Genomic DNA, 14,433 nt, shown 5'->3' with positions numbered 1-14,433 from the left:
ACTGTTATTATGTTCTGCCAATTTCTGTTGCTACCATCATCATTCTAACCCTCATTATCTCTCACACCCTAGCTGCTGAGAGGGTCCAATTTCTGGGTTGAGTCTTCCTCACTCCTATTAGGCCACCTTCATGAACCATTTTCATTATCTAACTTGCTGGCTCAGAGTCCTACTAGGACAGCTGGAACCAGATTCCCCTTTTCAGATCTCAGTGCATCTCAGTAACCTAACTTCTCCTTAACTGACTTTACTTTGGACTGTCCTCTGCATATGGACCCTTCTTGGTACAGTGTCCCAAGACTTCACACATACCTGCCTTCAGAGCCGTCACCTGTACTCTCTTCTAAATTATCTACCTTTTTAAAAAGTGTCATCCTCAAACCTTGCTCTGTTTAAGTGAACAGCTGACATAGAGGGAGCACTGGGCACACATCATAGGCCCCTAGGTTCCAGCTCTGAGATCTCAACTCTTGGGCCATGAGACCTCACACAAGGAACTAAAGTCCTCTGAACTTCAGCATTATCAGACAATGATCATACTTCACAGGGTTTTGGATTCAGCCAGTTTGTTAACCTCCTAAACTTGATGAAGAAAATATAGGAAATAGTTTTACTTTCCTCCAGCCTCTACCTTCCTCCTTGTTATATCAATTACCTACCAACGATCCTCTCAATTAGTCTGGCAGGGGTGTTTTCAATAACTCTAATTAAAAATATAGGATTTCTTAGTCCATTGCTCTCAGATTTGAAGGGCTTACCAACTCCAAGATCTCTAGAAAAGTCCCTTTCAATATCTCATTCCCTGTACAACAAAGCAAATAGTGTCAAATTCTCTACCTAGAGGCTGGCATGTTGCAGATATTCACTAAGTTATTGTTATGTGGCTATTCTCAGAGAATGGCAAAAATAGTACATTCAATCATCCTCAGTATCCATGGGAAATTGGTTCTAAGACTTCCTGCCCTCATATAACAAGGTCTACAGATGCTCATGTCCCTTATATAAAATCAACCAGTATCTGCATATAACTTACATGTATCCTCTTGTATATCTTAAATCTTCTCTAGATTACTTATAATACCTATACAATATAAATGGAAATAGTTGTTATACTATATTATTTAGGGAGTGGGGACGAGAAAAATATCTGTACATGTTCATTATTGATAGATTTTTTTCAAAATATTTTTGGTCCAAGGTCAATTGACTGTGGATACAGAAGCTGCAGAGACACAGGGATGACTATGCATATAAGGTAATCTAAAGCTAGTTCTCCTCTTAACTTGTATAGTATTTGTTATCTATATCCTATAATACAAATCCATTATATATTATCTTATGCATATGCATCTGCATATATAGTCATATGCATATGCATTGGATTTGTAATTAGAATATAAACTTTTTGAGTGCAAATATTATTTTTTCTCCATCCCCTATAATATCAAAACTGGATCTGCCATAATTCCCTAAGTAAATGTGTTTCCTGTATTTAATATTTAATGATACTCAAGTTAGAATTTTGTTACACTTTTCTATGATAATTTTCCTACTGTTTTGTGAGTACATTTTGCTATACCAGGAAAGCTAAAAATTCGCTGAGTATAGCTGTCAAAGAATATGGTGCTTTGCTCTCTCCAAGTCAGTCTAGTCCAATAGCACAGGTGAATAGATGGCAACGGTGGCATAGAGGTTGCAGGTGAAGGGTAGGGTTCCTATGAGTACATTGGATTTATTGAAGAATGAGGTCAGAAGAGACTTTCTGAAAAAAAAATAGTGTTGAATCCTAGAGATTCCAACAGGGAAATCCGACTGGTTGAGGTTGAAAAGAGTAAGCACAAGACAGTAAACTCAGTTCAACCATAAAGGGAAGGAGAAAAGGGAGAAAATAGCTAGAAAGTAAAACTAGTCAATGAAAAATAGAGGATATTAGAGCATGCTTATAAGTTAAAGTAAAAGCATTGCTATGGTACATCCGAGGGCTGAAAAGAGCAACCAGCATTGAGAGCCTAAGGAGGGATTAGCCTAGACAGAAGTGTGGATGAGATTGCCCCTCAGTGGACATTTGGCAATAACTGGAGACACTATTGGTTTGTTGGTTGATTAGTTGGTTTTAAATGTTTTAGTCTTTTATTAGAAACTATGCAAAATTAAATCCAAAAAAGTATAAGCACTGTAGGAATCTGTGTGTCAGTATAATTTCTGAGATTTCACATCATTGCAGCTATCCAGAGCCAGGCCTATACCCCTCTTCAGGCTGGTCACACCCCTCCTCAGGATGGCCTCACCTCTCCCCTTGTTCCTTTCCAATTATATGGGAAGCAGGATGACCTCAGTATTATATCTTTATTTTTTAGTTTTCTTACCTGATTCCCCAGGATCCACATGCATTTTGGATATCGTAAGCTTTCCCATAAAATGAGGTCTCTCCAGGCAACTGGAGAGTTTCTCCAACTCTGGCCTTCTATGTCTCACCAGATCTCAGGGAATGAGACAGGCAGAAATGCCAAAACGAGTCTCCAGGTTAAGAAAGAAAAGTAGCATATGTACAAAATGCCCAACCAACCAGTCCACTCCCTTACCAACCCCCAGTGGGCCCTATCTGTTCACCAGGCCGTAGTCCCTACCTCTCACTTCCCTGACCACAGCACTTCCAGGCCCCCTTGCTACTTGGGGCAGAACAGCTCCAGATGCTTGACATCCTACTAAGTTGGGGCTTAAGTATCCTGGAGATATTTTTGATTGTTACAATTGGAAGTGGTAGACACTGATATTTAGTGGATAGAGGCCAGGGATGCTAATAAACATCCTATAATGCACACACCACCTCTTTCCCAATAAACAATTACTTGCTCAATATATTAATAGTGCTAAGATTTCTCAACCTTGGCATAGAGTGGCCAACCAGAAAGTTAGCATGAAACAGACACCCACTTGAACTAGCACAAGTAAAAAATGGGGATTATTGACAGTATTGGGGGGCATTTCCCAGAAACTGAGAATGAAAGCACAGCTTCATGGGAACCAGTCAGTGATCTGGAAGCCACTCCCTTCATCTTGCTCACTCTGGGGTTATTAACATCCCACACCTGCTCCCTATTACCTGCTTCATCCTCCTTCTACTCATTGCTTTCCCAATGCATGGCCCAGACTGTTACCCCACGTCTGACTCCACAGCAGTTTTAGGGTCAAACCTGTGTAAAGACATTAATTTCCATCTTTTGCTTATTTTACTTTTCAAATGGAAAACCAGATTGTCCATTGGATGGTCTGACTTTGACTCAGATTGTAATAAACTGTGACCAGAGGACAAGATACAGTTAACTGTCTACTCAGCACTGTAAGGAGTAGTTCTTCCTCAGAGTTGTAAAGAAAAAGAAGATTTAAAGCAAAGACAAGAGAAGCTAAGAGGTTCAAATAATGTGGCCTAAGATCTTGATTAAAATCAATGGCCAGGTCCCTTATAAGAGAAGAGCCTCAGAAGAGTGTGGGAAACAGCAGAAATAAGGGAGCTGGAACAGAGCAGTGGTGGGGAATTTAATAAGGGATAGACTAGGAGGCAAAGAATTGCCAATGGCTTTAAGGACCTCCACCATAACTAGAAAGGCACCTACCTCAACCAAATGAGGAAAAGAGGAGCTGCTTCCCTGCATCTGTGATCCAGAGAACCCCAGGTTGCAAACACTGGGGAGTCATTGTTTGGTCCTGTAGAAATATTTTGAAAGTCTGGTGACTGAGTGTATGTATGTGTAGATTAACTTGCAGCCTGTCAATGCACAGAACTATTAAATTGAGCTCCTAGGTTGTTCTGGTCTCTGAAATACAAAGAAATAAAGCAGTCAATTCAAATCTACTATTTACCTGCTACCACAGACAATAGCGCCCACCTGGGAAGATATTGTGCCTAGGAAAATACATCTTGCATTCCTTTCTCAATACTTGTAAGACAGGAGGAGAAATTAAGAGAAGGAGAATTAGGAATACAAGCAAATATGAGTAATTATATGTGCTAATGTATAGTTACTTATTCTTTAGAGGTGTTTCATTTTTGTTCTCGTATGTATGTTCTGAAACCATGCAGGACAATTGGTATATCTCCTGAATCTCTATTTTACTTGCCCAATTGATTTATTAGAATTTTTTAAACTCCATTGATTTTTTAAACTATTATTTTTGTAGTACTGGGGATTGAATTCAAGGATCCTTTGCCACCGAACTATATATCCCCAGTCCTTTTTTAAATAAAAATATTTTTTGAGTTTTACATGGGCACAATATCTTTCTTTCTTTTTTTTTTTTTTTTCATGTAGTGCTGAGGACTGAACCCGGGTCTCACACATGCGAGGCAAGCGCTCTACCACTGAGCCACAACCCCAGCCCTATCCCTAGTTCCTTTGATTCCATTTTGAGACAAGGTTTAAATCACTCAGGCTAACTTTAAATTTGTTATCCTCCTGTCTCAGCCTCCCAAGTCACTGGGATTACAGACATGCACCATCATGCCTGGTGCCCCGTTGATTTTGATATTCCATGAGGAAAACCTCAGAAAGGAGAGGGAGTGGAGAACAGGGAAAAGGGTTACACTTGTAACAGCAATTTTGCCATAATACTTTTTAAGCCCAAACTCCATGCCCTCTTTTTTATGGGTTAGAATTGTTTTTTCCTCCAATGCCAAAGTAAATTTGTTCCTTGGCATTTAAAAGAAACACCCAAGTAACATAATCTCAATGTGTTAAATCAATTTCAATTTCTGGGAAGTGAAAGAATGAGAGAGAGAGAGAGAGAGAGAGAGAGAGAGAGAGAGAGAGAGAGAGGAGGGAGGGAGGGAGGGAGGGAGGGAGGGAGGGAGAGAGAGAGAGAGAGGGAGGGAGGGAGGGAGAGAGAGAGAGAGAGAGAGAGAGAGAGAGAGAGAGAGAGAGTGTGTGTGTGTAAATTCTTTTCTAAGTCTTTTGGATTGTGCTGACACCATTGTTATTTCTTGAGGATAGATATTCCCTAAGTCACCCACTTATATTTTAAAACTTGCCAGGATTTGAAATAATTTGATGCATTTTTGGTGCTAAAATTATTCTTGGAGGAAAAATCCTACACACCAAACATTCACACCCCACCCCTTCAGAAAAAAAAGTCTCTAAAAATGCAGTTCTTTGGTTGTTCATGCCGGTAATCAAGGCTGGAGAATTCACCCTGCCCAAGTTGGGGAGGGAAAAAAAAATCTGCTGTGCATCTCACAGCACATCTTCATCGCCATCCTAGCTTGGAAGCCTGTTCCTCACACTGCAGTTCCCCTTCTCCTTACAATTGGCATTCTAATTTTTGAGAGCTTCCTTTGTAGTTCAGCAAAAGGAGGAGTGAATCCAAAACCTCCACATCTGCTGAATAGCTGGGTTGCATGGATGGAATGGGTAAGGGCAGAATGAATAAATAAATCATATTGTTCGCTAAGAAACTGTTCCTACTTTTAAGGGTACTAATTATAGTTAAAGAAATGTATCACTTTCTTTTTAAAAAAATGCCTCATAGGAATATCTGTGTTATATGAAATGGTATCAGCACCATGACTCCAAAAACAATAACTGCTTCTTTAATTTGTACTAGAGATGCTAGTGATTTAATTAATGATTTTGATTTGTGCTTAACTGGAACATAGCTAGGTTATTTCAGACAGAGGCAACAGTTGTTTGTTTTGTTTCATTTTGTTTTGTTTTGTTTTTAAAGATGTTCCAGTAACCTGGGCTACAAAGCCCATTTGTTTCACAACTCTAAGGCTACCACACACCTAATGGGTGACCAAAATGTGATGACCTTGAAGAGTTATATGATCACAAGTGTGGACTTTGTCATTTACCTTCAACAATTTGTGTTTCCTCTTCCTGGAAATGTTTACTCCCACCATCCTCTTCTTCCCCTGTCCCCCCTTTCCCCTCCCTCTCTTCCTCCCATCTCCCTACTTCTCCTGCCTGATTCAGTTTACCTTCCCACTTCACCCCAAAGGTCAGCTAAAGTAGGTGCACTTCCTGATGTCCTCCCCGTTAATACCCTTCCTTTGCCATTTAGCAAGCCCAGTTGTAGCTGGTTTTACCAGCTAATTCCTCCCACTAGATGGGAGTGGGGGTGGGGGAGGCAGTGATTGAATGCTTTAATCCTCGTATTTTATTTGGCACAGAGCAGACTCTCAAGAAATGGTGGGCAAGGGATGTTAAGATCCCTACCTACTGAGTTGTGTAAGGTTCCAAAATGAGATGAGGCATTTGAGATTAAGTTTCAGATGGTGAATCCATAGATATTAGGTAGTTTCAGAAAAATGGAATATACATAAAAATTGTTTTATCATCCCTATATTTAAGTGGAAGTATTATACAGCTGGTGATTGTCTCATGAATGAGGGGAATTGGGAAGGAAAATCTTCATTGATTACTTTCTCTGTTCCAAGCATTTTCACATATTCTTATTAATCCCTCTAGCAATCCTGGAGCTAGATATTAATATCTTGTACTTACAGGTGAGGAAACTTACAGGAGACCAAGACACTTGCCAATATCACACAGTAAATTGCAGAGCCAGAATTTAAACCTAGATTTGCTGCCTCCAGAACCCAACTTTGCTTGCCTACCAGATGTTGCCCTTACAGAGGGAAGTCATAGACAATTATCCTGTTCACCCCTCCCTCCATTTCTCACTCCACAGACCTGATAAAACACATGGACATTAGGAGAAATTGCCTAAGGCACATGAGCCAAATGGTAGCTGAGATGGGAATAGCACAGGACTTTGCATGAGTTTTGGCCGAGAGGCCAGAAAAAGACCCTCATCCATAATGTAAGTCAACAAATCCACTGGACTTTGGTGATTAAGTAGGTTTATTTTTCAAGCTCTAATTCCCCCCCACAAAATCAAGAAACAATATGAATTTTTAAAGAGACTGGTAAAAGAAAGTCAATGTTATATACCCAGGAAAGAGAGGATGAGAACATGCATCATAACAACAGGTATCTAGATTAAGAAAACAATGATGTACATATAATTATATTTCATTATATATACATATATTATTATATTTTATTAAATAGAAGATACATATATACATTATAAATAATCATGATAGAACCATGGTGGAGCAAAATCTTGACTATGATGGAAATGCCTTTCATTAGTTTATCTGAACCTTTCTAATATATTACTTGAGCTAAGTTTGAAAAGGATTTTGTGGGTATGATAGTGGGGAAGCAGGATGGTCACACTTGGTTGAAACACACTGTGAATCTCACACGAATGGCACCTAATGGTCACCTGAGCACACCCTGCATTTTAATGACTGGCTTCTGGCACACAGGCTGTTCCTGAGGCATACCAATTCTACTACATAAACGTGTACATACACACATACAGACATGCACACAAAAACTCCTATGCATTTTTCAAGGTGCTGCTCAAATGTAATGAATTTGAAAAGTCCATCTAGATTGTACTAGGGAAATTTTGACTATTTCTTCCTCAGAACACTCATGAATCTTTATAGTACTTCTGCTCTATTTTGTTGCAATGCAGCTTCTGTTAGACTTAGAAGTAAACAAGAGTATAACTATGTTTTCATCATCTCAGTAGCCTCAGAGCCAACCTGTCGATGCTAGGTGTACAATAGATGCTCAATAAATGTTGAATAAGACTACCTAAAGGAGAATGCTTCTTGCACTTCATAATCTCATATCACCACCAGAGGGCAATGTAATCAAGATTACTGTACGCTGTAGATGCCTTTCCAGGTAACAGAAGTAGTTTTTAAAAATGTATCTAATTTCTCAGATGTTCATTGTACATTTTGCCATGTTTTTCATCAATTCTGCATTTAATTTTGAGGAAACATTCCACAAATGTAAAAAAGAACACTTGAAACAGACTTGCCAGTGTATGGAGTCTGGGATTAATTCCCTGGCCAGGAGAAAAGATGGGAGTTGTTCTTTCATTCCCTCCAGATATGAAGCAGCTATCTGAATAAATCAGTGCTATATCTTTAACATTTTAAAAATGTCCAGGTCTCTATATTGTTCTGAGGGTGAAGTCAAGCATCATTATATTTAAGAAAAAACCTAGGGACAGGGAATAAGCATTTATGAAACCCAGGAAGCCAAAAATCAAGTCCAGCATTCATTCTAAGAAGTTTCTGTATATTTACTTCTGAGGCAGGATGGAGCTCAGAAGCATAGCACTTTGCCTAGTGCCCAGCCCATGTGATGACTTGGGCTCAATTCCTAGTTACACAAAAATATTAGGTTAAATTAAAAACAATGCTTATTTCTGAGGCATACCAATTCTATAAGCTACTTTTCCTTGTTTAGATTCCAGGCCACTGATGAGACAAAAATCCAAATGTCAAGTTTCTGATGAGCCATTCCTGCTGTTTATTGTAAATAAACATTGAAGGCTACTTGGTGACCATTGCCATGCTGCCAGAGAATGCTTCTTCAGTGAAGCCTTTCCCCACAAAATTTTTCCAGGCACTTCTAACTATAAAACAAATACAGAAACAAACACCACATTGGTTTTGCTACCATAGTTCTTTGCTTGTATCTCCATAATAGTGCCCCTCATGTTCTACCTTAAGAACCCTTCCTAGACTGGAACTTCTAGAAGGTCAGAGCATGTTTGCTCATGTTTCTAACACAAAGAATATGTATTAATATCTTACACATAGTTTTTGGTAGATTTTGTTTCATTAAACAAAATGAAATTGAGTTCATGTTCTGGTGACTGTGAATCTGAAACCTACTATTTTTAGTCTGTTTTCATTTTCTGTTCACACAGCTGATTTAGCAGCACTACTTATCAGTTTTAAACTTGGATGGATTCTTGTGTGATTAAAGAATTTTCTATTATAAACATGCAAAGCCAGTAGCACAATTTAGTTATCAGATATTTATTACTAAATCGAGCTCCCATTCTCTCACCTGTATTTTTAGGAAGAATAAACAAAAATAATGTTTTAAAACCCCAAAATTAATAACTAATATCCTTTTATTACTTTCCATTGTTCATTGTTATGGTTTGGATATAAGATGATCCCAAAAGCTCCTATGATAATGTAGAAGGTGAAATAATTGTGAGAGCTGTAACCTAATCAGATTAACCCATTTGACGAATTAATAATTTGAAAGAACTAACTAGGTGGAAACTGTAGGCAGACAGGGCATGGCTGCAGGAGGTGGATCACTGCAGATGTCCCTTGGGGATTATATCACGTCCCCCTGGTTCCTCCTTCTCTTTCTCTGCTTTCTGGTGGCCATGAGTTAAGCAGCTTCCCTCTACCATGCCCCTCTGTCATGAAGTTCTGCCTCACCCTGGGCCCAAAGTGATGGAGTTGGATAACTGGGGTTGGAACTTCTACAACCATGAGCCCAAAATAAACTTTTTCTCCCTAAGTTGTTCTGTCAGGTATTTCAGTCACAGCAATGAAAACCTAACTAACACACTCATGAAGCCTGTTTCAAATGGCCAATCTAACTGCATTTTTACATCAAATAAGTTTATTATAATCTTTCTAATGAATTCAAGCATAAATAATTGCCAACAGTTGAATAATTGTTCTAATACTGACGGATATAATTCTAGACTTAATCATTTATTTATTTGTTCAATAAATGTGTATTAAGTGCCTACTGGGTGTCAGGTTCTGCACTTGGCACTGGGGACAGTGGTGAACAAAGGAGTCAATGTCCCTGCCCAAGTAGTTCTTGTGTTTCAGTAGGAGTGAAAACAAAGGAACAGGATGATTTATCAAGATTAAGTAAGCCTGTGCAGCAGTATTTGACAATATTTGTATTACTTAATTTAAGCTTTTTAAAGTTTTAAAACAGCTTGAGTTTCACAGTTTCCAGTGTTTAGGGAACTCCTTTGTTTAGGATACCAGTGAATAGAAGCTCTTTAGGTCCCCTCTACCTTGAATATTCTAGTCACAAATTTCCTGACTATATTAGTTTTCTGGTTTTTGTGGTATCAAAAATTCCACAAATTTAGCGGCTAAAAACAATATTCATATATGATCTTACAGATCTATAGGTCAAAAGTTCAGGGAGGTTTGGCTTGGTTCTCTACTCAGAGACCCACAGGCTAAGGTCAAAATGTCAGCTGTCTGGCTTTTTTTCTGGAGACTCCAGGAAGAATCTGTTCTAAGATCATCCAAGTTGTTGGCAGAATTCAGTCCCATGAAGCCAGGCTGAGGTCCCTGTTTCCCAGCTGGCATCCAGCCAGGGACCTCTCTCTCAGTTCCTTAAAGTCACTAAGATTCCCTCTCTAAGTCACTAAGATGTAGCCCCCTACATCATCAAAGCCAGCAATGGCACATAGACCCCTTCTCACACTGAGTCTTTCTGATTTCTGTTGCCCACTTAGATAATCTCTCTGTCTTAAGAGCAATTGTGTCATACAATATAAAATAATCACAGAAGTGAGGTCTCATCACAGGTTCTGGGTAGGAGGGTGAGACTAGGGACCATCTTAAAATTCTGCATACCTTGCTGTCAATGGAATTTCTGCCTCAAGGGATTTAGAGACCTCTTTTGCAGACAAAAAGATTTCAGACTCATGCCAAAGATAAGTGCTGTAAAATCATATTCATTTATTTAAGAAATTAAGGTGTTTTAAAAGTGTGAGTTGAAATAAATTAAAATTGTATTCATCCCCTTCCTTTTATGTCTTTTCCCCATAAAACATACACTTTTCAGGAGAGTAAAAATGTAAATAGCAGATACATTGAATACTTCCAAGTAACTGAAATAAATTCAATTAAGAATATTAATGAATTCTCATTTACCAAAATATTTTAATGCTCAATCCTCTAAGGTATGAGTTAATAAACAATGATTTTCTTTTGTCCATTTTTTTAAAGAGAGAGAGAGAGAGAGAGAGAGAGAGAGAGAGAGAGAGAAACTTTTTAATATTTATTTTTTAGTTTTCGGTGGACACAACATCTTTATTTTATTTTTATGTGGTGCTCAGGATCAAACCCAGTGCCTTGAGCGTTACCACTTGAGCCACATCCCCAGCCCCTCTTTTGTCCATTTTTAACTGTCATTCATTAAATTTTAACACTTTGCCATTTTATCAACATAATATAGATAGATATGGTGACCTAATATTTTGGGAAAAAACAGTAATAATGGCCTATCAATTTTATGCAGCATTTTTTATAGAATTAAAGATTAAAGGAACTGTCAGTTTTGTTTAAATTTTTGGATCTGTTGACTATTTGAGATGGCAATTCAGTTTTCATTAGTGATTGCTTAAAACTCATTTTATCTACCATACAAAAGGCATAAAATTTGTGTCATTGTGGCTGCCATGAAATCACTTTTTATGCTAATAAGCAGAAAATGTATGATTTTAAGTTTTGAGAGCATTTATCTTTGTCAGATATATTACAAACAAGTAACTCAAACTATCAAAATGTTACATTCTTATGAATTTAACATATTTTCCTTTAAAGTTTCTAAAATAAAGTTTACGAAGTAAGCACCTTTACTCTCTGAAATGATATCTGCCCAAACATTACACTAGGCACAATGCCACCCACTTCAGAATCACCTATTATAGCTTATTAAAAATGAGGAATACTAGGCTCACCCCAAAGTTACCATTCAGCTAGAATTTACTTTATTGTTTGCAACAACAACAACAAATGAAAAAAATTTAAATGAAAGGAGATTAAATGAGATTTTATAAATAAGTTCAGTGAATTGTCAATGTCAGCAAAAAATGCTTTATTTTTTTCCTCTCCACCCTCCATGGTGTCAGCTTCATTCTGAAGGGAGCTATCTTCTATTCCCTGAGAATCTGCTTCCTGTATCACATCTTAGAAAAAAGAGGAGGTTGTTTCTGCAAGTACTCTAAAGAAGCATTCTCCCTTAAAATAGAAAATACTTCTTTACCTGAATTGAGTCAAGTGCCCATTCCTGAGCTGAATAATTCAGTCATGAGATGGGCTCACACTAATTAACTCTAAGCAATGTGCCTACACCTATATCCAGACATGGAGATACCTTCTCCTAAAGCACACTAGGTAAGAATGGGAGGATGTGTATGAACAAGATAAGGAGAAATTGATGAGAAAACACCACAATGCCTATATGCTTCTCAGACTCTATAGCCACAAAGGCAGTACACTTACATTCCCAGGAACATCATTCTCATAGAATACAATGTGAAGATCCACCCTTTCACCAACCTCCATGATAATTTTGCAACTTGACAACTTTAATCTCTAGGTAAAGTCTGAATTTTAATAAGCTCTCCAAAGTAATTCTGTTATCCATTTTAAACTGGCTTTCATTAAAATTAAACATTCCACTATTTCATCAACAAAATATGGATACATATGATGTGCAGATATCTGAAAAGACAAAAAATAAGCCTATCAATTTTATATAGCATTTTTATGGAGCTGAAGAATAAAATAATTGATAGTTTAAATTTTTGGATCTGACTGTTGACTATTTGAGATGACAATTCAATTTTTCAAACAAGTTTGAGGACCACCGTACTAGACTGTAAACTCCTTAGGGATAGTTTAATTAATTTATATTTAAGACACCAAATCAAATATATTGTTGTGTACTCCTGTAAGTTAACAACATTGGTTACTTGGTGACTTGTTTTTACCAACAGGAAAGTTGGGAAGAGCCTCTAAAATTAAAACATTCAGCGTTACACAACTTACAGTGAGAGATAGATAAAGAGTTTTGACATTACATTGGAATTTCTGGGCTTTCAAACAAATGTCTCATCAATAGCAATAGACAAAAGAGTCTACAAGCCCAGAAAATCCAGGGTAATGTCAAAACTCTTATATATCTCTCTTAGGACCAGATTTGTCCTTAGAAAGGGGTCTCAAAGAGGTTTTAATCAGTATGAATTACAAAAGCATATGAGTATTAAGTTACTTATGAAACATCTTGACTTTCACTATGAGCTTTTTTACAAATATATTAATACTTCTACATTGACAGCATATTTCCTAAAAAGTAGATTTTTAGTGCCACTTAGCTTTCTGCAACTAAATAAATCTCCTTTGCAGTGAAAATAAGGGTCATAGATAAGAAAAATGGTTTATAATCATCAGAATGCAATTTTGGATCCCCTGAAGCTAGGAACTCATTGACATCCTGGAAGGTGTCCTTATGTGGGTAATCTCTACTTCATAGGATGCTTTTACCCCATGGTTGATGAAGTGCCTCAGCATGCCAGCCTCCTATGAAGAAATATATGACTGAAATAGCTCCAGTAAGGCTTAAATCACCTCATTAGTTGTGAAGATTTAACATGTGCATGTATCTCATTAGTATGAATGCTTCTGCCTAAAAATTGTGATACTGAAAATCCCAATTTCACATTTGCCTGCCCTTTAAATATCAATTACAGAGTGGCATCAGCAGGATGGTAGAATAGAATTTTCGATCACTGGTTCCCTCACAGAACATTAATTTTCTCACTTTTTCTTATCTCTGACCAGTTTTTTCATTGTGAAGGAGATACTCATATAGTTTTCTAACATAATGATAAAAACTTCTTTTGGCAACACCTTTCTGAGAACAAATCTGGATTCTTAGTGACAACCCTATTATTCCCACCGCTTCTGATATGACATTTTCAAGTAAGAAACCATGCAAAAGAACCAAACAAAAATTTTGGAGCTAAAGAACATGATAACTGAAATGAAAGTTTCCAGAGAGCCTCAACAGCTGACAAAGCCTACAGGAAAGAATCGATGAGCTTGAGGACAGGTTATTTTAAATTTATCCAATCAGAAGAACAAAAAGAAAAAAAAATAATTTAAAAAACCTAGAAAGTCTACAGGATTATGGGACATCATCAAGTAGATCAATATATACATTATGAGAGTCTCGGAAGCAGAGAAAAAGAAAAGGGGCAGAAAGTATATTTTAAAAAGTAATTACAGAAAACCTCCCACATCTGAAGACAGAAATGCCTCCAGATTCATGAGGTCCAAGGACCCCAAATAGATTAAACATAAAAACATCTTCATGGAGACACATTATAATTAAATTGCCATGAATTAAAGAAAAGGAGAATTTTAAGTGTAGCAAGAGAAAAACAACTCATTACATTACAAGGGAACGCTCCATCAGACTGTCAGTGGATCTCTGCAACAATCTTACCAACTAGAAGAGATTAAGATCATAGATTCTAAGTGCTAAAAGAATAAAACTTCCAACCAAGAAAACTCTAAATAAGGCAAAGTGGTCCTTGAGAAATGAAGATACATAAAGACAAACAAAAGCTGAGGGAGTTCATTCCCACCAGAGCCTCCTTATAAAGGGGTTTAGGTCTCTTGCTGCAGCAACGCTAGGGCAGGAAGAGGAAGGAGCTCGGTAAGGCCTAGATGAATAAAAATGAGACACAGAAGAGCACCATGCCTACCGA

At 37.6% G+C, this 14,433-nt stretch overlaps 1 long non-coding RNA gene across 26 annotated transcripts in view; it reads right to left on the bottom strand.

Moving 5' to 3' along the window:
• The window catches only part of LOC110598943 (uncharacterized), a 100,708-nt gene that overhangs the window by 78,325 nt on the left and 7,950 nt on the right, over window positions 1-14,433 (bottom strand). For 10 of the 26 annotated variants that reach the window (XR_013434363.1, XR_013434371.1, XR_013434364.1 and 7 more), the window contains one exon: window positions 3,615-3,815. The exons of 14 other annotated variants lie outside the window; for them this stretch is intronic. This is a non-coding gene — a long non-coding RNA (uncharacterized LOC110598943). The remainder of the gene's footprint in view (window positions 1-3,614; window positions 3,816-14,433) is intronic. 2 more of the 26 variants (XR_013434390.1, XR_013434398.1) reach the window with 1 other exon arrangement.

The sequence above is a fragment of the Ictidomys tridecemlineatus genome, chromosome 1 (assembly GCF_052094955.1).
Source record: "Ictidomys tridecemlineatus isolate mIctTri1 chromosome 1, mIctTri1.hap1, whole genome shotgun sequence".
Classification (NCBI taxonomy): domain Eukaryota; kingdom Metazoa; phylum Chordata; class Mammalia; order Rodentia; family Sciuridae; genus Ictidomys; species Ictidomys tridecemlineatus.
The sequence above is the reverse complement of the archived record's forward strand: the minus strand, read 5'-3'. Positions and strand labels throughout refer to the sequence as shown.